This window comes from Chenopodium album, chromosome 11, assembly GCF_948465745.1.
Source record: "Chenopodium album chromosome 11, dcCheAlbu1.1, whole genome shotgun sequence".
Lineage (NCBI taxonomy): Eukaryota > Viridiplantae > Streptophyta > Magnoliopsida > Caryophyllales > Amaranthaceae > Chenopodium > Chenopodium album.
Window position 1 is genome coordinate 50,784,378 of NC_137844.1, and position 27,150 is coordinate 50,811,527.

At 28.9% G+C, this 27,150-nt stretch overlaps 2 pseudogenes; both read left to right on the plus strand.

The window, feature by feature from the left end:
* The first annotated feature begins 5,246 nt into the window (after positions 1 to 5,246).
* Positions 5,247 to 6,299, plus strand: LOC145569090 (ethylene-responsive transcription factor ERF027 pseudogene; annotated as a pseudogene).
* Positions 6,300 to 23,097: 16,798 nt separating this feature from the next.
* Positions 23,098 to 25,692, plus strand: LOC145566794 (protein FAR-RED IMPAIRED RESPONSE 1-like; annotated as a pseudogene).
* Positions 25,693 to 27,150: the final 1,458 nt, after the last annotated feature.

Here is a 27,150-nt window from a genome sequence, read left to right on the forward strand (position 1 = left end):
TTAAATGATATATATATATAAGAAGTTTAAAAGGAAAAGGTTGAGAATAAATAAACTTTTTTTTTTTAAAAAAAAAAGAAGGATAAATAAACATTAATTATATTAATCTATGCGTATTTTTATCATGAATTCTCATATTTATTTGGAGTACCATTTAAAAATGTATCTTTATATTATGTCCTTTAGGGTTAAATAAAACTATTATTAATTTATTATTACCCTATAGAAAATTTGAAGTTATGGATTAATATTTGACGAGGGTGAAAATAAAAACGTTGCAACTAATTAGAGATGAATTGAAAAAGGATAAGTATATCAGACAAAAATGGCCATTTTTTGGATAGTGAACGTCTAAGGTGATTGTCAAACAATTTTGTCCAAAGTTCCGAACATAAAGATGTGAAAATAAGTCACCCAGACAATGTAATCTGAAGGATGTATTCTCAAATATTTGTGGGGGCAATTACACCTTGTTGTCTTGGCGCTGGCCAAGGAAACATAGGCCACATAACCAATAAAAGAGCATTGACTAGAATTTTAGCATTTCATAAAGAACTTTTTCATCGTTTTTTTTAGCTTATTTTCCACAACAGTGGAAATTTGATTCACTAATGATATCTTTAGGTTTATGAAATGTAGGTCATTTACAAATATATGAAAAACTTTTTTTTTTTTTCTAATAGTAAATATATGAAAAACTATTATAATACTCCGTATTAAAGATATATTATATTACTGAAACCGCGATAAATAATAATATTTTTTACCTCACAGAGTCACGATATTCAAGTAAATAGTGATAAAGAATCAAACTCATTCTTGTTTTATGAGAACAATATAATATTAAAAAAATATTGTGGAATATGTGCATCCAGCATTACAAAGAGGTTCAAACGAAGTTGTTGATTGAGGCTTAAAATATAAAATAATTAATAATCACACAATAATAATAGTACGTACTAAAAAAATTTGGAATAAATTTGTCATACATTCACTAATTAATAAATGTATCACTGAGTATACTTATTGCTAGCTAATATCAAAACTGTATATATTGTAAAGGTGCTAGTGAAAAAAATAATTAATTTTGGATTTTGTCTTTTTTTTTTTTTTTTTTTTTTGAGGAATTGGATTTTGTCATTTTGCAGAAAAGGATTCCGCGAATACTGGTGTATTTATTCTGCTAAATATAGAGTCAATGAATGATAACTTTCAACATTAAAGCATAAAAGTTGGGTCCAAAAGGAGTAAAGGACCAAATCAAGTTAATATGTGTCATCAATTCTAGGCAGTAGGCACCCATCAAAAATAAATAAGTAAATAAAAAGAAGAGGGAATTAAATCACAAAAAGAAAGAGGAATTTATTATACATTTGTTGTATATTATTAATGTTTACAATATATACTTCATATGTCACAAAAATGATGATTAAACATGATAAAATTAATAATAAATTTATCATTTTAAAATCAAAGAGTAAAGTTTAAAGATAAGTCCCTAAATGTAGGGTTCCTCGCAGTATAACCTTCCAATGTGTGGTGTTGGTGACTTGTAGATCGAGTAGTGACTAGTGAATAACTGAATATCACTTAGGGGCTGTTTGGTTCGAACAGAGGAATTGGAATGGAATGAACAAGGAGAATGAAGGAGAAAGGAATGGATTGACCCTAATTTAGCTTGATTGTTTGGTTGTGTCTAGCAAACGGAATGAATTGCTCATTGATTCTCTTTGTGACTGTTTGGTTCAACATGAAATCAAATTATGAGTTTTTAAAATCTTTTTTTATTTTTTCCAACAGAAATCATGAAAAAAAATTGTAGTATCTAACAGAAATCAAGTCTCCCAAAATGAGAAAACATTGGTATATATAAAATTGGAAAAAAGTGAACATTGGCATTTTTTTATTTGGTAATTGATAGTCAGCCAACATTAAAGGAAAAAAAAAGGTAAAATCATGATTTATTCGTCCTTCCCAAAAAAAAAAAAAAAAAAAAAAAACCAAGCCCTTGAACAAACGTACATCAATGACTATCAATTACACACAATAATTCAACAAAAATAGGACTAAAGTGTAGTTTCTGTAACAATGAGTTAGATAACAAATAGGGTCTAACTTTTTGATAAATATTGTATTTGGGGTCCAACTTTTTTTTACTTTGTTTTTGGGGTCTAGGTTAAAAATTCCGGTGAGTTAACCTTAGTTTAACTCACCATTAACCTTAGATAAAAAAGTTAGGCTCTTGTAAAAAAATTAGACCCCTTATCTAATAAATTTATACCCTTAATACATTTAATTATAAAAATAACTAATAAATTTTATACAAAGATTCCAAACTAATAATAAAAGTTAATACAATGTGGAATACATATACCACATTTTCAAATTAATTTGGTTCTCTAAATTACTATGAATAATTTAGACGCTTTTAAAAAAAATGTTTTTTTTGTTGTTTTTTGGTTTTTTTTTATTTTTTTTTATTTTGACAAAAACACTTTTTTTTTTTTATGGTGACAAAAATTATCTGATTTATTTCAAACAATAAAATAATTTTGTAATACTTCGTAAGACTTAGTAATTTATGAAAATATATATTTTTTATAAAAAAATTAATATCATAATTATTTACAAACTAATTTTTAAGTTTTTGCTGTATCTGAATTCTCTAAAATAAGCGTGCGATAAAATCTCCAAAAAAAATTTCACAATAAGGGCCTATTTACTTCAGCTTAATTTCAGTTCAGTTTAGTTCAGTTCAACTCCAATTAGTTCAGTTCAGTTCAGTTCAGTTTAGTTCACCTCCTAATTTCCTTCTCTCATAAAATATTCATTTCAGCTCAATTCAGCTCAGCTCAGTAAATGTGAACAGGCCCTAATACGATATGTCAATTATGCATATTCTTTTTTTTATTTAAATTTAAGTTTAATAAATAAGATTCATATTTTATTAAATTGTTTCAAATCTTAGTTATATTAAAAGATTTCACTATTAATTTAATTCTTAGTATTATTATCAATTTTACACTTTTAATTAGTGAAAAATTGTCTTAAAAAATTGTGAAATATTACAAAATTTATTGATTCTCTTCTTATTACATATTTATTGAAATGAAACATGAATCATTATTAAAGAACAAATTAGCTAATTATGTATTTTGCTTACACAACCAAGGAAAAAAAAAACTAAGTTAAATTATTATCAATAATAACTAGTATCATATAGGAAATGATATCACTATAACTAAAAAAAAAAAAATACTAGAAGGGTCCAGTTTTTCAATTTTTCCAATTGGTTGTTTATTTTTTTGAAAAAAGAAAGAAAAGAAAGATTTTTTTTTTATTGGTTAACTAGAAGGGTCCAAGTTTTTTAACTAAGGGTCTAAATTTTTTGCACACAATTCATAAATCTCACCGGAAATAATATTCTAGACTCCAAACACTAAGTAGAAAAAAGTTAGACCCCAAATACAATATTTTCCAAAAAGTTGGACCCCAACTATGATCTTAACTCCCTTAACAATTCATGAAAAAAGAAAGGAAAAAAGGCTTGATTAGGGTATAAAACATGAATTCCAAAGAACAAGAACATGAAGAACGATGGTCGGATATTGTCGCCGGTGGTCATACCTCGTCAGAGTCGGAGATTGTCGCCGGTGCACGTAGTCTGGTGGCTGCCATGGTGGCTGGAGCTTCAGTGAGGGTGGCGACTATTTGGGTTTTTCAGGGTTTGAGAGGGGAGAGAGTGTGATGGGTAATGAAGTGGGGATTGGGAATGGAAAAGTCTAGGGGGAAGGGGTGGGGGTGGGAATCAGTATAGAACATATATTATTTGGATAAACTCAAAAATAAAAGTGGATAAAGGAAATGATAGAAAGTAACAAACAAACAATAACAAAGGGAATGAGCCATGTTCATTCCCTTTCCCTTTGATTATTACCCCCAACCGCCCCTTATATACTTTATGTTGTTTCAAAAAAAAAAAAACCTTCTGTCCCCCTTAAATTTGCCTCATCCCAAACTATTAAAAAAAAACTAGTATAATAGAATCTTGTCCTTTACTGGTCCATTGATGAGATTTTATTAGTGTGTTTGTGGATGATCCACTTAAATTAATGGTAAATACTTGTACTATTTTTGTGGATAATCCACTTAAATTTATGGTAAAAATCAAATATACAGCCATTATATATATGATGCTTTATAAAATTAGAAGAAATTAATCAGATCAATAGGTAGCACCCTGGCAAATGCCTAGGCAAACAGGTACTTCGTATTAATTTCTTGATGATCATAATCTAGCTGTGTAAACACGTATTATCTATAGATATGTGGAAAATGACATTGCACCCAACTTTTTCAGTAAAATCTTTCTTTCACAAAATAAGATTTTTTTTTTTAAAAAAAAAGAACAAAAATTAGAATTTTAACATCATTCAACATTGGCTATTCTGTTTAATTTCTAATTATTATTAGTCCCAATGTATACATGGATTAATAATTTTTTGACCACATCTACTATAGTTTAAATGTTAATTTTTATAGTACAGATTAAGATATGATGTTCGACATAGACATTTATTTAAGACGTTAGTGCGGATATATATGTTTATATTATGTTATCGCATCACGAAACTAACAACTAACCCATAACATAATCAATATCTTTCACAAATCAATGAGGTAAAACCAACAAAATGAGGCCCCTACCTAGAGAGAATGAGCACACAATTAAAAACCCAAAAGTCCCACCATCTAAAAGAAGATTAAGAAAAAATCACACAAACACTAAGAATGATTTAACAAGAAGACTGTTTTCTTTGATTAGACCTAAAGTTGATGGGTGATTAATCATAATTATTGAGACTTATAATAAACGTATTTTTCGCGCTTAATTCGTGTACTTTAATTGTTTTCATCTACATCAAAAACCCTAAAATTTTAATCAAAAACCCCCTTCATTTTAGCCAGCTAATTAGCAAACTCACCACCTTCTTTATTTCAACAACCACCATGCAAAAATCAAAAATAATCTTTTTAAAATTATTATAAACGTGATCTATCTAGTAGTACTTCCGCGAATTTCCCACGTTTTGACCACTTATTTCCCTAGAATATAAATTGTAATTGTGATTGAATTAATTAGATCAAATTATTAAACCCCTTTTCTATTTTTCAAATAGAAAATAATCCAAAAAATCAGTCACTATTAATATAGCTAGGCGTTGTCCTAGTATATTACACTCTACATGGCTGACCAAACTGAATCATCCAACGTTAACAAACAACTTAATCAACAACTGCCACTTCTTTCTGTGTCCATTCCTCAAACCGAGCCGTATCAAAAATCGTCACTACTACCACAACCACCACCACCGCCACAAAATATGGTAGATGCAGGGCCGTCAATGTCGACGGCCCTGCCAGTTGTATCCCCCACGGGGAAGCACCCCTTGTACCGGGGGATACGTCCCCGGGGAGGTAAATGGGTATCGGAAATTCGTGAACCAAGGAAAACAACAAGGATATGGCTCGGCACATGGCCTACAGCCGAAATGGCAGCAGCTGCTTATGATGCTGCTGCCCTCGCTCTTAAAGGGAGCGAGGCGGTGTTGAATTTTCCTGACGATGTACTGAGGTACCCGGTTCCGAACTCTAACTCTCCTGCAGACATCAGGAATGCTGCGGCTACTGCCGCAGCAATGAAGAAGGAGAGAGAGAAGAAGATTGGGGATGAATTGAAGAATGTTGGAAAAGAAGGAGCAGAAGAAGAGTTCATAGATATGGAGGCATTGTTTAATATGCCGAATTTGCTTGTTGATATGGCGGGAGGAATGATGGTTAGCCCGCCTCGATTAAGCGGGACGGATGATCACGACTTGGGTGAAGATGATTGTGATGTTGGTGAATCTGGGAGCTTGTGGAATTATGATTAATTTGGTTGTAGTAAGCTTAATTATTATTATTATAGCATGGCCTTATTGCTTGCAGTCTTTCCTGACTATTTATGAAACTTCATTATAAGTGACAGGCCTTGCTAACACTTTGACTCAGCGACTCAGTTGGTTGACATAGTAACCACGTCTTCATCGCATTTGGTTTTTGTTTTTTTTTTTTTTCTTTTTTAATTTTGGTATGTTTGTTTCCACTCAATATGAGTTTTTTTTTTCACCCATCTGATCAACTACTACGATTGATCATGTTGGATGTAAGTATATGTACGTATAGTAATTCTAAAGTATGTGGATGTTAACTAATGTATTTGGTCATTAAGCTGTCGAATGGTAGTAATCAATATTTGAGATTGAATATTGTGTACATTATTGTTTTTTGTCTCTTTCTACAAAAAGGTGTTATGCATTATGTCGATTTGGATTTTTGAGAGCCTATAAATATTCAAATATGAATCAAATATAATACTCAATCTATTTTTAAATACTATATACTGCAATAATTTTACTAGCATATTTGCCAATCTGCATGTTTAATTATAAATAAATATAGTTATATGTATTTGATTTGTTTATTTACAATTACACCAGACATGTATTTGACCATAAATATTTCTAATTGCCATAAAAAAAAATCTAATTTTAAAATAATGTTAATACCGAAAACATTGTCATTAATCCAACAAGATATATTTTACTATATATATGTTGATTATTTTTTGAATGGTTTTACAATATCTTAATTATATGTATATATATAATTTTAAAAATTAAACCAGAGTTAATATTTGAATGGTGTAAAATAAGGGTACTAATTGTATGGACTATTAATAAAATATACATATATATATATATATATATATATATATATATATATATATATATATATATATATATATATATATATATATATATATATATATATATCAAAGTACGCATAACGCACTACACAATAACATATGATCGATTAGCTCTCTCACTTTTAGTCAATTCAAGTGTTGGGAAATAAATGTGAATGGACGAAGTAATAGTAAATAAATGTTTTTCAAAATTAATGTATAAATATCCCGTCAAAAAAAAATTAATGTATAAATAGTGTAAGGCCCCATTCTCTTCATCTTATTTTTGCTGAACTGAAATTATTTTTACTGATACAAAATTATATTTGCTGAACTTAAATTATTTTTACTGAACTTAAATTAATTTTACTGAACTGAAATAATTTTTGTTGAATTGAAATTATTTTTACTGATTTTTTTGATTATAATTCTTCTTTAAGAAAACTGAATTTTACTGAACTGGACTTATTTTTACTGAATTGAAATTAATTTTACTGAACTAAACTTATTTTTACTGAACTGAAATTATTTTTACTTAATATTATTTTTTTAAGGTGAAGAAAACAGGGCTTAACAATGAATTGAAACCGTTGCAAGAATTCATAAACAAGGTGCAGTAGGATAATTTTTTTTTTTTCCGAATTGTGACTTGTGAGAGGGTTGCAGTAATATAGGTGCAAAGATCACAAATATATCTTCTCTGGGTGGTTGGGATTTTGTAACTAATTTGTGGCTATCCATGAACGTACATTATTTATACAAATGCCGGTGATAATGGCCATTATTTCCATATTCGGATAAATAATGAAGTCATAGAAATAGATAAGGGATAGACAAAACCCCTCAATATCGGCTTTATTTTTTTTAATTATAATAATAAGATGCCTTACTTCATTATAGGATGGACACCAATTAGCATTCGACACGTTCAAGTTACATAGGAAAGGAAATAAGAAAATTATGTAAAAAAAGCTTAGTGTTAAAAGTTGAATCCTGATTAATTAACAATATTATTGAGTAAAAAGAAAGCTTAATCATACCTTAGTATTAAATTAATTGTCCTTCTTTAGGGGAAATTATTAGTTTCCTTCCATTTAGGGAATAGTTTGGGTTGGTCAAAAAAGGCTAGGGCTTTTAGAAATGGTAGATTTCTTTCAAAAGAGTCACCATTCAAGATATTCTCATCAAACAAATCACCTATAGAAATTAAACTTAATACTTGTATGGATATGACATTTAAGTTAATTGAATAATTCAAGAGTGTTTTTTGTTCACTTTAAAATATCAGTTCAGATCCAATCAAATCTTACATATAACATGCATGAAAATCAGGGTTTACACTTTACCAGACCTCTAAGTACAACAAGGTTTCAACTCTAGCTATTTTATCATAGAGCCTTCGGAATAAGGGTTGGTGCAACAAAGTTGCAGGGCCAACTTAGGTCATAGCACCCGCCAGAACAAGGCGATATGGTTTACTCTCTAGGGTTTTGAAGGCTATCTTGCAAGATAGGGTCAAGATTTTTCCAATATTCATCATAGAGGACGAGACGACGACTCATGGGGTCATAGGGGAACTCAGGATGGTGTCCAAAGATTATGAAAGTTGGGTTTCAAGGAACATTAGGGGGGTGGGGGAGAGCCGGGGAGCAAATTATATATTGGCACAATTAGCCTTACATGTGGAGATAAATACTTGCTTGGGTGGATTGCAATGGCTTGTTTACCGACTACTGAAAGTTGTCAGATCACAATTAATACTGATTCTATACATCAATGACGTGGTTATAAAGGGGTGAAGAGATTTGAGATGTCAACCTTAGATGGACGAAAAATCGTATTCTTCGACTAGTCAAATAATTTAAATGGTGCAGCATACACAAGGTCCACATAGATGTGATGGATAAGGCACATATCTTCTATGGGACAACAAATTACAGCTTGTTGGCTTTTAATCATATTTTGTAGTTAGTTGGCCTTAGCACATGTAAAAAAAGAGAAAAGTTTTATTGACAAGAAGTGTGTGTGCAATTATGCATGCATATAAATTACACAATCAATGCTTATATAGTTATATCATAGGTTAAAAAACGTGAGCCTACAACATATACAATGCATATGCATTTGAAAACCAAGGCACATGTTATGTTTTCATCTATGTTGCCTTCTCATTTAACATACACAATGATCATTTAATTAGAACCTACTATAATAAGCTACATATTATTAGAGTTCATTTTTGATAGGGATCAAAATTCGCTAGAAATATCACACTCATATATACATATATATATATATATATATATATATATATATATATATATATATATATATATATATATATATATATATATATATATATATATATATATATATATATATATACTTCGTAGTTTTTATTTATTTTATTTTATTTTAAACATAGTTATCATTGTTGGGAATAAAGAAACAAAGATCTTATTTGTTCTTACTACTAATATCACAATCAACCCTAAAAAACATTTGAGAAAACATATAATTAAACTTATTAGATATTAATGCTTTGGAGCACTTCAAAAAAGGTGTAGACAAAAGAAGTACGGAGTATTTATTTTGTTAGGGTCGAATTGTAAAATTTAAATTTTCTCGATCACTCGTTTCAATAGTAGTACATAATAAGATAATAGAAAAATTCTATCGGATATACACCTTAGAATTTTCTCCTTCAATGAGGTCTATAATGTTTATATACTCTCTAGTCAATTATCCTTGATTCAAGTTCAGCATATACAATTCATGAAGTTGTTTACTCTTTTTGTATTTTATTTTATTTTTTATTCATAATCACGATTTTGTTTATTTGCATATAAGGCGACAAATTAAGTGGAAATTCGTTAAATGTACCAAATCTTATGTGGTATTATCAATAATATTTAATGTGGACGTGATTTAATCAGACTTTAGATATAGTCCAACCACTTTTATTATTCACAAATTAAAGATGGAATGTTGGTCAGACTAAATAAAAATTAGGGAAAAATAAATTGGAATACTCCTTTCATGTTTTAATAAGTATTACAATTTGACCAAATACGCATGTCGAGACACGACTTTGACCATTAATTTATTAATTATATATTAGTAAAATCATAGGAAATTTTATAATACTCCCTCCGTCCTCAAAACTTCGACCCTTTTGGGTTGATTTCGCGGTTATTAAGAAACTTAAATAAAAAGAAATAAAAACATATTGGAAAGATAAATTTACATGGGGTTTGTAAAAATATAGAGAGATAAAGTATTAAAAATATATGAAAAAACAAGATTTTATATGGGGAAGCTACTTTTGCACAAATATTGTTGTAAATTGGTGGGTATTTTAATGCAAATAGGTCGATCATTTTGGGACTAAAATTAGGCCAAAAGGGTCGAAGTTTTGGGGACGGAGGGAGTATGAAAGTATATATTGTAACGAATTCAACAATGTCTTATTCAATAACATTTGTTTTTTATATATTAGTAAAATAATCAAGTCAAAATCAGTATGTGAATAGTAAAAAAAGCCAAATTATAACACTTATTAAAACATGAAGGGAGTAGCTATGTTTTGAACACATGTAATGTGCTCAAGCCCTCTTTTGTTGCACTCTTTTTGCCTTCTTTTTTGAGCAAAGCAAATACTCTGTGTACATTTTGGCGTTTATTCCCCAAAAGAAATACAGTAAAAGCATTAAAAGCTATTCAAATTCATTTAGTCCATTTTTGGCAAATCTTGTTTGTCACCCTTTTTAGATGATGTTGGCTCAATTTATAAAAGACTAAGGGTCTGTTCTGATTTATTGAAAACAAGTGAATTGAACTGAATTGAATTGAATTGAATTGAATTAAACTGGATAGAGCTGAAATGAATTGTTTATAAAAGATAGAAATTAGGAACTGCATTGATTGGAGCTAAACTGAACTGAAATTAAGCTGAACAGAATAGGCCCTAATGCCCTGTTCGTTTGAGTTTTGAGTTGTTCTGCTTTGCTCTACTCTGTTTAAAAATAATAATTAAATATTTAATAATTATATAATTAATATTTTTTTGAGGAAAATAATATAATTAATAATTAATAATAATAGTAATAATTAATATCAAATTAATAATAATAATAATTATTATTATTATTTAATAATAATTATTATTATATATAATAACAATAATTAATTTCTGGATTTTCTATGTACATAGGTGATAGGTCAAATAGTTTAGTTGGTTAAATTATTGGACGTAAAACTCTGTATAAATTACCTTCGGAATATTCTATTGCACTAGTGATGTGTTCAATTCACTTAAAATTAAAAGATCCAAGGTTAATTAGGTATAAACAAATTTGATTAAGTTTAATCAAAAATACACGTAACATGAAAATTAGGGGTAATCTGTTATATGTATAGTAGCTCTAATGATTTGAACATTGATATTAGTTTTTGTTTATTATTATTATTATTATTATTATTATTTAATTTTTTTAGGCAAGGTACACAAAAGGGGGGTGGATGAGGTTGGAACCTCCATCACACGGGGGAACCATCATTCCATCTCCTAAATCCTCAAACATCGATATTAGCTTGCATCAATATCTTTATTGCAATGTTAGCATTTTGTTGTTGGTGAATTTTTTTTTTTGGGAAATTTCTTCTCATCACATTTTGTAATTTTTATCTCTTTATAATACTCCTCCAATGACCTGTTTGATCTATCGCAAGGATCATTTCGCATATATTTTGCCAAATGACTAATTTGTTATGTTCAATGAGACCATTAGATCAATAAAAGTTTCTTTTATTCCATATATATACTGTTAGAGGACCAACTCAACCAAAAGCTTAAGCTGATGGTTGAGGCCCAGGAATATGTTTTATACTCTATCATGTACTTTCTCGTTTTATTTCAATATTTGTTTTATATTTTCAGCTCTTGACTTCTTGGCCCCATTCAATTTAACTTATTTCGACTTAATTACAAACAATTAAATACAAATAAATATACTTAATAAATTTAATTAAACTCACATACATATGGTATGAGGTTCAAATCAGTTTTGCTACTGCAAAAGGAACAAATTAAAAAAAAAAAAAAAAAAAAAAAATCAAACACATTGACAAATAAATTTTGCCTCTTTGAAAAAAAAAAGGTAAAATCAATTTAACTTAATTAAGCTACATAAGTTCATACTTAATAAGTCGAATTAATTTTAGGAATAGTTTGATCAATAATTAAAGGTGAAAATTTATGTGGACAAAATGTGTACATGTGCCAAAATATAATTATCGATCAAACTATTATCGATCAAAATCTGCCCTGCTCTACTGAAATCTATTCTACTTTACTTAAAAATAATAATTATAATAACAATTAATATTTAATAATAATAATAATAATTAATATTCAATAATGATAATTAATACTTGATTAATATTTATTAATAATAATAATAATAAAATCTGCTATGCTTTGCTGAAATTTGTTCTGCTCAAAAGTTTAATAGAACCAGACCTAAGGGTTTGTTCACATTTACTTAATTTCAGTTCAGTTCAATTCAATTCAGCTCTAATCAGTTCTGTTCAGTTCAATTCAGCTCTAATCAGTTCAGTTCAGCTCCAATCAGTTCAGTTCAGTTCAGTTCAGCTCTTAATTTTCCTCTCTCATTAAATATTCATTTCAGCTCAGTTCAGTTCAGTTCAGTTCAGCTCCAATCAGTTCAGTTTAATTCAGTTCAGCTCCAATCAGTTCAGTTCAGTTCACATCAGCTCAGTTTAGTAAATGTGAACAGACCAGCTATCATTTCGAGTTAATTAATTACTCATAATAGTTGTAAGCAGTTATCGAATTGGTATATAATGGCGTATTAGAATTGTATGGAAGATGACGTAAAAGAATTTGATGAACAGTGAATATACTTGAAAAGATCACTTTCTGTAGGATTGTCCGCAGACCAAAAAGTAAGAGGTGACCATTTGTAAACGCCCCAGTTGCAACAGAGCAACCTTTTTACTTTTTAGTAATTAATAAAGTTCCACATTCCTTATTTTGGAATTCTTGCCTTAAAGTTTCATCTAAAGTCGTTAGATCTTGTTTCGTTGAAGTATGGAGTAATAAAATATAATGGAATTAAGGTTGGTGGAAAAATAAAGAATGTTACAGATATTAGAGCAATATAAATGGGCAGGAGAAAGAATATGAAAAATAATACTAAAATATAATATGAGGAGATCATTAAAAGGGAGGAAAATAGTAAAATATAATTAAAAGTTTTCAAAAAATAAAACAAAACATGTAATAAAATACAGCCGTAAAAAAAAAAAAAAAAAAAAAAAGAGTGGAATAAGTACTATTAAAATACAGATGAAATATTGGAATTTTTTATTTCTTCAAAAAGAAATTTTTTTACCAAAATTTTATTTACATTTGAAATACGAGTAGCTTTTATAATAAGACTTATGAAGTAATAAATTTATGTAAGTTCAAATTTATAAATTTTAGGTGGATAAAACACAAGTCTAGACAATATTGAGTACTAGTTTAGGTCCCGTGTCACACACGGTAATTTTTAAAAGATAATACTCTGTATCAACTTTTAAATATAATGGGTTATTTTACAAAAAAAATTAAAAATCTAAAAAAAATTAATAAATATACACACTACTTTAATGTGAATTCTAATCAATAAATGAACCACTATTTTTATTAGGGGAAAAAATATGAATACTTCCTTGAAGTAGATTAAAATATGTTGCAAATTAGGTTAATATTTTCTACTATAGTCATAAATGTTTGTGTGGAAAGATATATTAAATCTTTTTTTTATTTAAACTAATTATCTTTGTTAACTTATATGAGAAATTATTTTTATATAAGAATTTATACTATAATTAACTTTTTTTTAAAAAAAAAAAAAAAAACTAAGGACACACCAGGAAATGACACGTGTCATTGCTGGTGTGTTTTTAGTATATAGTTATTGATTGATGGATTAACTCTCTGGTCATTTTATAAGAAATTATTATAAACCTATATCTTATCTTTTTTGAATTAAAATTGCCTTTTTTTTTTTAATGAAAATATGATGAGGAGATCAAGGACTGAGGAGAACAAAAGTATTTTGAGATAAGAAAGCATACTTTTCCAAAAAAAAAAAAAAAAAAAAAGCATAATGGTGAGTTAATTATCAACCTTTTATAACTTCATTTTGCAATATTAAATTTACGTTCAAGCAATTCAATAAAGATTTAAGAATATATCAATATGTGTTCAAACTTGATGCTTCGTTAATTATACAACTACTTAGGTCCTGTTCTGTTGAGCTTTTAGGCAGATTAGATTGCAGCAGAGCAGAGCAAAGCAGATTTCAGCATTATTATAGCATTATTATTATGTAAAAAGATATATTTCAGCATTATTAGCTGCATATAAGAAGCTGAAATTGAAAAGAATTGACAATAAATAAACATTTATTACACCGATTTACTTGTGAATTGCCGATACATTCCCAACTTAATACTAAAAAAAAAAGAAAATAAATGCTTATAGGGCTGCATATAGCATTACCCTTATTATTATTATTATTATTATTTATTTATTTATTTTGTAATGAAATGATTTTCAATCAGCCGAGTTCATGACGAGCTTAATTATTTCAAACCTCAGTTATTTTTATTTTATTATTTTTAAGAACAAGCATATTGTCAGGAACTACCCGCCTAATCTATCATTTTGTCAACAACTACTCGCTTAAAATTTTTACCAAAAAAACTACCACTAGAATTTAAAAGTTGACTGGCACTATCAATTTTGATTTTTCGACAACAAAATCGGGCAAGTGGGGCTCACTTTTTTTCCCTTTCAAAACTTAAACACGAAATGATGAATTACACTATTAAGAAGCCCAAACAAGTGAATTAACATCAATTTAGAAGCATTGCATACCTCATAATTAAAACCACAGTTACTTTCCCCTTCTTCAATTGGCGAAATTTTGAAAATTTTGTGTTTTTAGGTTTGAGTCGTTGTAAAGAAGATTTTACAATTACTATGGGTAGTGCTACTCAAACTTTTAAAATTTAAAGAGTAGTTTTTCCCTACCTTATAAAAAGTATGAGAATACTCTTATGAACAGTGTTAAACTCAGGAAATATTGGAGAAAACGGCTTAAGTTTTGTATTGATGATAACCACATATATATATATACAATACAATAAAATACCTAAATTGCCTAAAACTCCTAACAAGATAAACTTAACATAAATACAATATTAATATAAGTACACCAAATTGACTCTAATAAATATTATTACCAATTTGCCCAAATTTTAAAAAAAAATGTAAGAAGATATTGGTACAATGGTACCTAACTAGATTAGTATATGTGGAATGGTAATAGTTTTTTTTTCTTTAAATATTAATTTGTCCTAATAAATACATCTTACTATTTACATTATTGAATTATTTAGATGTTACGAGTAATTGTAGTTTAGTTAGAGTATATTTCTTACCGTGGAATGGTAATAGTTTTTTTTTTCTTCCAAGTTGGAGTATTTTTCCTAACTTTCAAAAATTAGAGATTTTTTCAAAATTGTTATATACTTTGAGTAATGTGTAACTTAATCACGAACAAAAAGTCATTTTTTCAAATAATTACAACAAAATACCATATACATAGTCATAAAGCATTAGTAACAGACACATAGTTGCAATTACTCTTCTCAAAGGCTAACCATATCGAGCGCATCTCGCGCGTTAGACCCTCTAGTTTGATTAAAATTTTAAGCGGGTAGTTGTTGACAAAATGACCTATAAAGTGGATAGTTCCTAACAATTTTTCCCTTGTTTTATAGACTTATAGTAAGGCAAGTGATATGAAAAGCTTATAAGTGGTATATTCATAGTAACTTGGAAGGGAAAAAAATATACTTGGAACAAATAAACGATTCCTATATACTTTATTGAAATTAAATTGGTATTTTGCTCATGATGAAGGATACTAATAATAAATTAGTTTTCATAAATGTTAAAAAAAAAAAACCATAGAAATAAATTCATGAATAAATGTAACAAGTTCAAATTCAATACTCCGTACATTGAATGAACAAACTTATGGGTGTATTTCATTCACCTGATTTTCACTTATTTTATCTTTTCTAATCGAACTTATCAGGTGACTTAGACCATATTAGAACTTATTTTAATTGTAATAATTTGAACTTGGACAATATTTATTAATTCTTATTGGAACTTATTTATCATGATCTTATCTTACTTGGATTTGTTTTCTTAAAATAAGGTGAGAAATATAGATATAAAAATTTTGTGCAAACTTACATAATTTGATTATTAGTAAAAGAGAGCTTGTTTATCGTAGACATTGTTATATACCCCGGGTTTACCGTACAGGCATACACCCAACTAACCCAAGGTTAGTTTTTGAGAGCTCTTCATTGATGATTTAATGATAACAATCATCAAAATGAGAACAAAATACTTATTGGTGCACCATACACTTGAGTGTATATAACAATCTCTATGTTTAACATGTTAATTCGATTGATTTAGGTCATTAGGCACCACTAGTTTTCTTTTTACAAGCTAACAATTGTAGATTCCACCATGTTTTTCTCTCATTACACAAGATTGATTTAGGTCATTAGGTGCTACTTGTGTAATGAGAGTCTCTATTATGAATTCTATTATTCAACCAAAACTAAGCAAAGTAAAATATAATTCAGGAGCAAACAAATAAAGATGGAGAAAGTTGCATATAGGCATATAGCATTATAGCCTATAATTTGACGGCCTTAAACACAACTTAATTTTTAAGGAAAGGAGAGTTTTGTCATAAGATGAACTTTGGAGTCTTTGGACCACCCTTATTACTATGATTATATGGAGGGCGAAGGAAATTTTTTAAAGATTGTGATCCCCACTAGTGTAATCTAAAAGCATAACAAGGTGGTTTTCACATGTCAAATCTCTACTTTAGCAACATATTACTATGCAACAATTATGTCCTATATAGCGGGGTTCATAAGATAAACATAGTCATATTTCTAACCACTTATAAACCTTCATCTAATAGTTTCATAATTAGGGTCATTCTAAAGGCTTTAAATGTAATAATGAGGTGTCACTCCAAACTTAACGAGAGATGATAAAAGTTGAACTTTAGTATCATGATAGTTCAATCCAATTCATACATAAGAAATATGGATTTGGAGTGATATTTTAAAATAAAAATTAGAATGGATTGTTAATTCAAAAAGTGGGTTAGTTTTGAAAAGTAAAATTTTAAAAAATAAAAAAATCATATTCACTCCATTTTCAGTTACTTGATTCACTTTTCATTTCTGATCGTTTTTAATTACTTATTCTATTTCCTGATTTAAAAAGCTTTTACAATATTTATGTCAATTCTCTCAATTAGTGGACCCAACATAAACCATACTTCCTCTTATTTATATATATATATATGATGATTCATACTTAAGCAAAAATATAGTCATGTGGGATTTTGTTAGATTCGTCTCGATTATACTATTTTAATATCAAATGTTTATAATTATTACATATTGGTAATTAAAGATATTAATCATTGAAATCATGCATCAGCAAGCGTGAAAAGAGAAGTTTTGCAACTATAAAAAAACAGAGAAAGTATTTTATAAATTTCATATTCTCTCTCCTTCAATTCTCCCAACTACTTTTGCTTTTTTATAATTTTTTTATTCTTCTACTAACCCCACTACTTCCGTATTTTATTACTTCTCCAATTTCTCCTAAAATTCTGCGCATGGAGAAATGGAGCAAGTAATTAAAAACGAATTGAATGGAGTAATAATTACTACGGTATAGTATTTAAAAAAAATATAGTTAAAATATGAAATGTGTTCTAGCTAGGGCTGTTCATCGATCCAAGACCGGACCGGACCAGACCAACCCGGATTGAAGACCAGGCGGCCGATTAAGCTAGGACCAAACACGGACCGAACCGAAAGAATCAGTCCAAAACCTGAACCGCACCGCTTTGAACCGATTTAAGATTTTTTTTAAAAAAAGAATTCTAATTTTTTAATAATTTTATGGAAAACTCGAAAAAAGTAAAGGAAAATTTACACTTTAACGTCTTCTTTTTGTATATTTAGTACAAAAAAGCTCATAAATTTAAAGTTTTCTAAGCTAATTAAGGATAATCTTAACCATTATTTAGGTTTCACGTATATTTTTAATAAAAAAATCGGTTCGATCCAAAACCGGTTTTTATAGGGCTTTGGACTGGACCGAAGACCGGGAAAATAAATTTATAGACTCGAAGACCGGACATCCGGTCCGGTCCGGGGTCGGTTCGAGGTGGTCTGGTCCATTTTTCGGTTTGGACCGATTTATGAACACCCTTAGTTCTAGCCACATGAAAGATTACATGTGACATAATTAAATAGGATCTTACATATGAGAGGGAGTGTTCGGGTCCAAGCTAGGGGGGTTGGTTGGGGCCATGGCCTCCCCCTTGGCTCAAGATAAAAATTAAAATTTGCTTATACTTGTTATAAGTTGTAATTAAATTTTGTTTATACTTGTTATAAGTTGTAGTGTGGAGGAGTTAGTTTTTGTCATGTGATAGTGGACAAGACGTCAATAGTTCAAATCTTACAACTAATAAATTTTATTTTATTTTTATTATTTATTTATTTTTATGATCCTCCCCCTCTTTAAAATTATGGCTGAGTGTTGAAATGTAACATTCCTAAAAAATACTTGTAAATGTGTAATGTCCTACAATGATAAATGATATGAGAAGTAAAACATTTTATAAGGCTTAGGGGATTACTCCTCCTATTGCCGAACCATATAATTTTGGTATGAAATCTCCTAGGACTTATGAAGTGCAAACGTGGTGGTTGTAGCTAGCTTAGACCTGTATTAAATACACAGTAAATATAAAAAATAATAATTAAAAAAAAAAGTAAAATATGTCAATTATTTTGAGATGAATAAAGTACTACTCTTTAGACAATATGGCGTAACATCCTCAAGAATGTAGGGGTGTTTAAAATTGGTTCATACTGAAAATTGGACTCAGATGACCCATGGACCAAATTGAGGAGGAAATTTAATTCCTGGTCTCTCGTTTGGTCCACTCCAAAGCCCCTTAAACCTAGTCTTAAATAGACTGTTTATTTATTTACAATTATGCATATATACATTTCGTATGTTTCAAAAAACATCATTATTTCTAACTTCAAATGCATGGACAATTTCTAGGTTAGACTTTTGTTTTTTTTTTTTTTTTCATATAAAACCATTACAGAAAAAAGAAATTATAATAAACAAATGGATTGAGTAGATCATACTTAGGTGTAGCATTGGGTAACTAAGATGGGTTTTAATTTGATTATTAGTTTATTACTATGGCTTCTTTAGTTTACACAAGTTAAATATTTGCTTCTCAATTACACATAACTTTAAATATTAATGTTTTAAATTTATATAAGCAAAAGATATACTAAAAATTTGGTATTTGCTCACACATGGCTATATTTATTTTTGTAAATCATAAAAGATGACAAAGAGTATGTGGGTAATGTAAGAGTACAAAATAATACTCGGTACTACGTAGAAAAGAAAAATTAAAAAAAGAGACTATACAGTTTAATTCATCTCTTACACAAATATAACATGTAGAGTTTCACAATTTCAGACCTAAAATACTAATCGCAAAAAAAAAAAAAAAACAAAAAAAAAAAAAAAAAAAAAAAAAAAAAAAAAAACCAATCGCCCGATTTTGTGGCAAGGAAAAATGTAAGTAATGTTTGATTGGGCTTCACTTAAAGTGGGCCATTCAATGGGTATGCTAACTGTGGTTACCAAAAAAGGCCCAATTTACCCCATAGATAATGGGCCTTCTCAACAAGTGATTTACGAAATTACAAAAACACTTCTATAGTTCCCGATATTTACATATTATGTCAATTTGTAATCGCCTCTTTCAAATGTAATAATAAAAAAAATAAATATAAATAAATAAGTTCTTGTACCTATCATTTACTGGACAGCAATTTCATTTCATACCCTCTTCTATAATAATTGACTGTTTGACAGACTTTGACTTTTATAATAACTTTGACCATATTATTTTGCTGTTGCATAAAATAAAATGTTCATGCGTCACATATTGGATTTATTTATTTTATTATTATTATTATTATTTTATTTATTTATTTTTTGAGAAAGATAGGTTGGATTTATCTTAATGTATCAATATCCTTAGCCAAAATAAATAAATAAATAAAAACCTAATCCCCCGATTTTGTGGAGGGACAGTATAAATTTCTAAGCAAAACACTAGTTATTCATGATAATCACAATTCACAACCAAAAAGAAATTCGATCTTTAATATACCCAAGAGAATATAGAAAAAATAACCAATATCCTTAGCTTTAAATATCAGTTTAGAGTCTGTTCACATTTACTTAATTTCAGTTCAGTTCAGTTCAGCTCAGTTCATTAAATGTGAACAATGTGAACAGACCCTTAATCTTTTTGATATTGAGTTAGTTCCTTAACATGATATTAATTTAGAGTCGACGTAAAAAATAAAAATCACATATTACGTTAATATTGTGGAGAATGGTAGACTATCAGCTTAATATTACGCTAATATTGACGGCACAGTCGGCACTCTTACTTCTATAGAAAGAAAAAAAAATGCTGCCGAAATTCAGATTCATAGTACATGAAGTCGGCTAATGAAATGTAATGAGAGGAAGGGGGGCAAAAAGGATTATTCAAACAAGGTCACCCTTTTTGTTATATCATCTCACTTTCTTTTCATTTAAATTTAGGATTGTACTACTTTTTATTTTCATGACATCTACCAAAAAGAAAAAAAATCCTTGTAGGGTGTTTGTGGGGCTTTTTGTCTGATTTTTGAGCAATTTTTTTGGAACATTTTATGAAATATTTCATCTTTGATTTCAATTTAGTTTAAAAGTTTGACTAAGAGAAGAAAAAGATTATTATTAGGGTAGGCCGACATGAATTCCTTCTCAACAAGTCATATCATATGTACCACAAAATGAATTTAAAGTTTGACTAGCAAATCCTATGTATATTCTCTCAAGAATTAATTACAAGTGATCATGAGGTATGAAACTAATTTATTGATTGATATATTCACTAAAAAGGTACGAGTACACTATATCAAGTTGTTTTTAAGTCTTAGATGGTGATATGATAATGATGGCACTAAAAATACCGAGTCCAAAACGTAGATTTGTTTGATTGTTGTAAAGCATTTGAAATACAGCTTTATGCATGAATACTAAAATTCATATTCCTCTTTTTTATTTAAATATTGCACCATTTAATTTTATACTGAGAAAGTGGAAATATTGCTATATACACCCGGTGTACCGTACACCCAAGAGTATATATAGTTCTCATTTTGATGATTGTGAGAATTAAAGCTAAAAATTAATTGGGACCTTTAATCGTTATAATTTAAAGACTCACATACTTCTCGTGTCATTAGTTATATTTTATATTTGTAAAGTAAGAATTTCTTATCCGATTAGGATTATCTAGGTCTTCTAGGTGCTAGTTGATTTTATTATTTCTTCACATTTTTATTTCTTCATACATATATAGGGGAGGGATTCCATGAGAATAGGTCTTTATATGACAAAACTATCATATATGAGAATACATCACAACCATTAAATAGAACAAGATCCAACAGCTGAGATCACTCCAAGAGTAATGGCAAAAATGTAAATTTATGCTCAAATAAAACCCTCTCAAAAACCTAAAACACACGCATTCAACCCTGCTCAAGTTACTAGCTTCTCTCTCTCTCTCCATAAGCTTGACTTTCTCTCTCCTCTTGTTCTTAGGTAAGTAATTCAATTCTTTATATTCTTATGCGATTTTTGTCAATTTTTGAAGTGATTTTTTGCTTCGATTTTTATGCACTTTTTGATTTTTATGCGATTTTTTGCTTTAATTTTTTGCTGCAATTATGTTTGATTATGTTCGATTTTCATCAAGCATTTGTTTGCTTTATGTTTGATTATGTGGAGTGCTTTTTTCTTTGATGTGGAGTGCTAAATTTATTGATCTTGATTGCTTGGATTGAATTTGTGTATATTATCAGATCAGTGTTTTATTTGAAATTTATCTGAATTTTTGCAGGTTCATTATATTAGGTTGAAAATTATGGATGAACAAGCAAATAATGAAGCAGGTTTTTTTTTTTATTTATTTTTTTTTTAACTTGGATGTTTTTATGTACAACATGTTCCAAAATCGTAGAACATGGTTGAAAATTTTAGAACATGTATGTATAAAATTAAAACATGCTGGTAGGAAAGCAAGGGAAAGTAATAAATGAGAATGTAGATGAGTAAAATTTGATAAATAATTTAGAACAAATGAGTAAAATTTTGGAACATGTTCTGATTTTTCTAATGGGATGTCTAAAATCATGTGTTCTAAATATTTAATCATGTGTTCTAAAATTTTAATCAAATGTTATGAAATTTTATTCACATGTTCTAAAATTTGCCTTTTATGTTATAAACTTTTAGTCCAATGTTCCAAATTATGCTCTAAATAATTAAGTAAACTTCAGTCTGAAATTTATGCTCTAAATAATGTCTTCTGTTCTGATTTAATTATGAGTTCTAAATATTACATCATATGTTCTAAATTTTTTTTTCATTTGCTCTAAAAATTTTATTAACTTGTTAAAATTACTTTTGTGCAGAAATAATTAACAATAACGAACAACTTGATAATGTTTCTAATGCCAATGCAAGTGTGCCAACTACTCCTACAGTAGTACCTATATTAACTCCCGGAGGAACAAAAGAATGGTTTCCTATGTGCCGCAATGAGTTAAAACCTGCAATAGGAATGAAATTTAATAGTGTTGATGAGGGTGTTGAATTTTATAAATCATATGCACTTGCTGCTGGTTTTAACACTAGGAAGTCTACTAGTAAAAGGCATACAGAGAACAAATTGGCATTCCAATATATCTTATGCAACAAACAGGGTTTCAAGGAGAAAAAAAAGCCTATCGTTGAGAGTATTCTAAATGATAAAGAAGGACAAAGCAAGGAAGGCAAGATTTCAATAACAAGAAAAAGATTAGTCACTCGCGTTGGGTGCAGAGCTCTTATGATTCTAAAACATTGTGAAGATGAAAAGTATATAGTGACACATTTCCACAAAGGACATACTCATCCCCTCTACACACCAAGTTGTAATCTATTTCAAAAAGAAGGAAGAAAGATGAACATTTTGCACAAAAAAATGATTGTTGATAATTCTAAGGTAACTCTTTCATAAATTTTTACACTAATGCTCTAAACTTTTACTCGTATGTTCTAAAATATTATTCACATGTTCCAAATGTTTCTTTATATGTTCTAAAACTGTTTTGTGCCTATAATAGATGAATATTGGTCCTGTAAAAACTTTTCGAATGATGAAGGAAATACTTGGAGGTTATGATAATGTTGGCGCTTCCAAGCAAGGTTTTAAAAATTTTCACAGAGATTTAAAAGCATTCATTCAAGGTTCCGATGCTCAAATGTTTGAAGACAATTTCACAAAAAAAAAGTTGATGTGGAGTGCTTTTTTCTTTGATTTTGAAGTTGATGGTGATTCTTGTCTCTCTAGAGCTCTTTGGGCGGACCCTATTTGTAAAAAAAATTATGCTCTCTTCGGTGATATGATATCATTTGACACCACTTTCCAAACTAACAGGTGATTCATATAACTCATGTCTTATGTTCTGAATTATGTTTTGAATGTTCTAAAAATTGCTTCTAATGTTCTAAATTTTTAGTCTAATGTTCCAAATTATGTTTTACATGCTCATAAGCTTCATTCAAATGCTCATGTGAACTAACTCTTCATTCAAATGTTCTAAATATTGACTCTTATGTTCCGATTACAATTAAGTAAACTTCATTCTTGAAATTAAGCTGTAAATAAATAGTCTTATGTTCAAATCATGTGTTGTAAATATTTAATCACGTGTTCTAAAATTTTAGTCATATGTTCTAAATTTTTATTCACATGTTCTAAAATTTTCTTTTTATGTTATAAAGTTTAATTCTAATGTTCCAAATTATGTGTTATAAACACATTACCTTTATGCTCTAAATAATTAAGTAAACTTCAGTCTTAAATCTATGCTCTAAATAATGTCTTCTGTTCTGATTTAATCATGTGTTCTAAATATTTAATCACGTGTTCTAAACTTTTACTCATATGTTCTAAATTTTATTCACATGTTCTAAAAAGGTAGTGCTATATTTTGTATGTAATGAAATTTGATCTTCATGTTCTAAACAGGTACAACATGGTATTTACTCCATTTACAGGGGTTGATCATCACAAGAGTTGTATCACTTTTGCAGCTGGTTTCATAGCAAAAGAAGATATTGAATCATTTGAGTGGCTTTTCAAAACATTTCTTAAGGCAATGGGCAATAATGAACCTAATTGTCTAATCACAGATCAAGATCCAGCTATGAAAATTGTTGTTGGTAGAGTGTTTCAAAAATCTGAACATCGGTTCTGTATGTGGCATATAATGAAAAAGTTGCCAGATAAAGTAGGGCGAGCAATCACAAAGGAGGAAACAAGATTCCTGAAAAAAATATGTGCCTGTGTTTGGCATCTTGAAATTGAGCCTGCTGAGTTTGAAGAAAGGTGGAATAAGGTGATGGTTGAGTTTCAATTGGAAGGAAATGAGTGGTTGTGTTATATGTACGAGATAAGGGATAAGTGGATTCCGGCATATTTTAGAGATGTGTTCTTGGGAGGAATAATGCGTACCACATCAAGATCAGAAAGTGAAAATAACTTTTTTTGCTCCTTTATCAATCCTCACGTGTCACTTGTTGAGTTTTACATGAGATATGAAGCTGCAATTGATGCCCAGAGACACTCTCAAGGTCAAAATGACAATGATTCAAAGCACAAATACCCAGAGTGCAAGACACCACTAGGGATAGAAAAGTATGCCTCAACCATGTACACTATTTCTGTTTTTTATGATTTCCAATATGAGGTAGAAATGACTTGTTTTTCTTGTGGGTGTGAAGAGTTTAAGAGAGAAAATGGATTGGAAATTGCAAAAGTAAGTGAAGGGGTCGGAGTAGAACATTGGATGTTGTGTTTAATCCGACTAACCAAGAGACAACATGTTCTTGCAAGTTGTTTTATAGGCAAGGCATTCCATGCAGGCACATGGTTTGGGTTTGGAAAGAAAAACAGTTTGAAATTATCCCTGAGCAGTATATTCTAAACAGATGGACTAATATCGCAACGAAAAGGCCAATATTTGACCTAGGAGGAAATTTGTTGGAACAATGTGCCAATATAATCGACAAGAAAAAGTTGTTGAATGAGTTGTGGTCAGAGATACATAATTGTGTTAGTTTGGCAGAGGGTGACGATGAGGATATCAAAGACCTTGTGATTAATCTTCGAGGATTGAGGCTGGATTTGGAAGCTAAGAGGAATGCAAGAAGTAATGGTGAAAGGAATGCTACTAACAAAGAAAAAGACATAGAACTATTAATTGGAGCTAGTGTTCCAACTGAAATATCTATCAAACCTCCAAAAATTTCGAAGAATAAAGGCACTGGAGTTCATTTGCCAAATGTTGAAACAAGATCTGTAGAGACTTCAAATGTTGAAACAAGATCTGTAGAGACTTCAAATGTTGAAACAAGATCTAGAACTGGGAAAAGGCTAAAGGGGGACAAAGAAAAGGCAGTAGAACAAAACCAGAAAAAGAAAAGGTTATGCAAAGGTTGTGGGGAATTGAGTCACCATGATATTCAAAATTGTCCAAAGAAAGTTAGATGATACTTAATGATTTTAGAACATTTTGTTTGAACTTGTGTATTGAATAACACTTTTTTTGTATTATAAAAATGATTACATTTTGGAACTTGTGATTTTAATTTAGAACATATGACTAAAAATTTAGAACATATAAGTTATAATTAGTAATCATGCATGTGTGTTGTATGTTTCCGATGTGATTTTAAAATTTTAATTTAGACAATATGATTAAAATTTGTCACATAAATTCTTAGTTCTTGAATAAATGAGTAATATTTTGACATTAATAATTTAGAATATATGGGTAAAGATTTGGAACATATGACTAAAAATTTAGAACATATAAGTTATAATTAGTAATCATGCATGTCTATTGTTTGTTTCCGATGTGATTTCAAAATTTTAATTTAGACCATATGATTAATAATATTTTGACATTAATAATTTAGAGCATATGGGTAAAAATTTGGAACATATAAAGTATTAATATATAATAAATTGTATTTTTATATTCTTGCATAACTATGAAGTAGATAACAAGAAAGACAAGATAAGCTTATATATTCGAATACAACCTTTTAGAAAAATAGTTTTCAAGTGAAGGCTTACAATTTAAAGTATAATTATACTACATAAAATTCTACATGCTATTTCTAAAATTATATTACAAAATATTTTCTTTCCCCCATTTCCGTGATCTTGAAGTTATCTCATAATGTAGCTCATTTTCCTTGTGTGATAATATTTTAGCACAAAAATCCACCCTCAATTTCTTCATTTGATTGATCTACAATATAATAAGATAAAATCATTAGACTTTAGAACATATGTATAAAAATTTAGAACATATGAAAACGAGTAATACTATAAAACAAACTTGCATCATTCAATTTTAATCCGCTATCCCACTTGGTATCTTTCTCACCATGATATGTTTCCATGTGTTTAAGCAAAAACACGCCGCAATCATCTTTGTTATCATTGGTCCTCCAACTCATTTTTAATGTCCTATTTTTGAAACTAGAAACCTCTTGATCGCATTTTGATCTCTTGGTTGACAAGAACATGGCAAAAGCCCTCAACTAAAAATTAAACATTAAAATGACATACGAAGTATAATTCCAAAAATATAAGTAAATATTAAGAATGTATAAGTAAACCTGTTAAGAGCATAAGTACTATTTGGAACATGAAATTTTTTTAAAATTTAGAACATATGTATTAAAATTTAGAACATATGACTAAAAATTTAGAAAATATGAGTTATAATTAGTAATCATGCATGTGTGTTGTACGTTTCCGATGTGATTTCAAAATTTTAATTTAGACCATATGATTAAAATTTATCACTTAAATTCTTAGTTCTTGAATACATGAGTAACATTTTGACATTAATAATTTAGAACATATGACTAAAAATTTAGAACATATAAGTTATAATTAGTAATCATGCATGTCTATTAATTTTTTTTTAAAGCA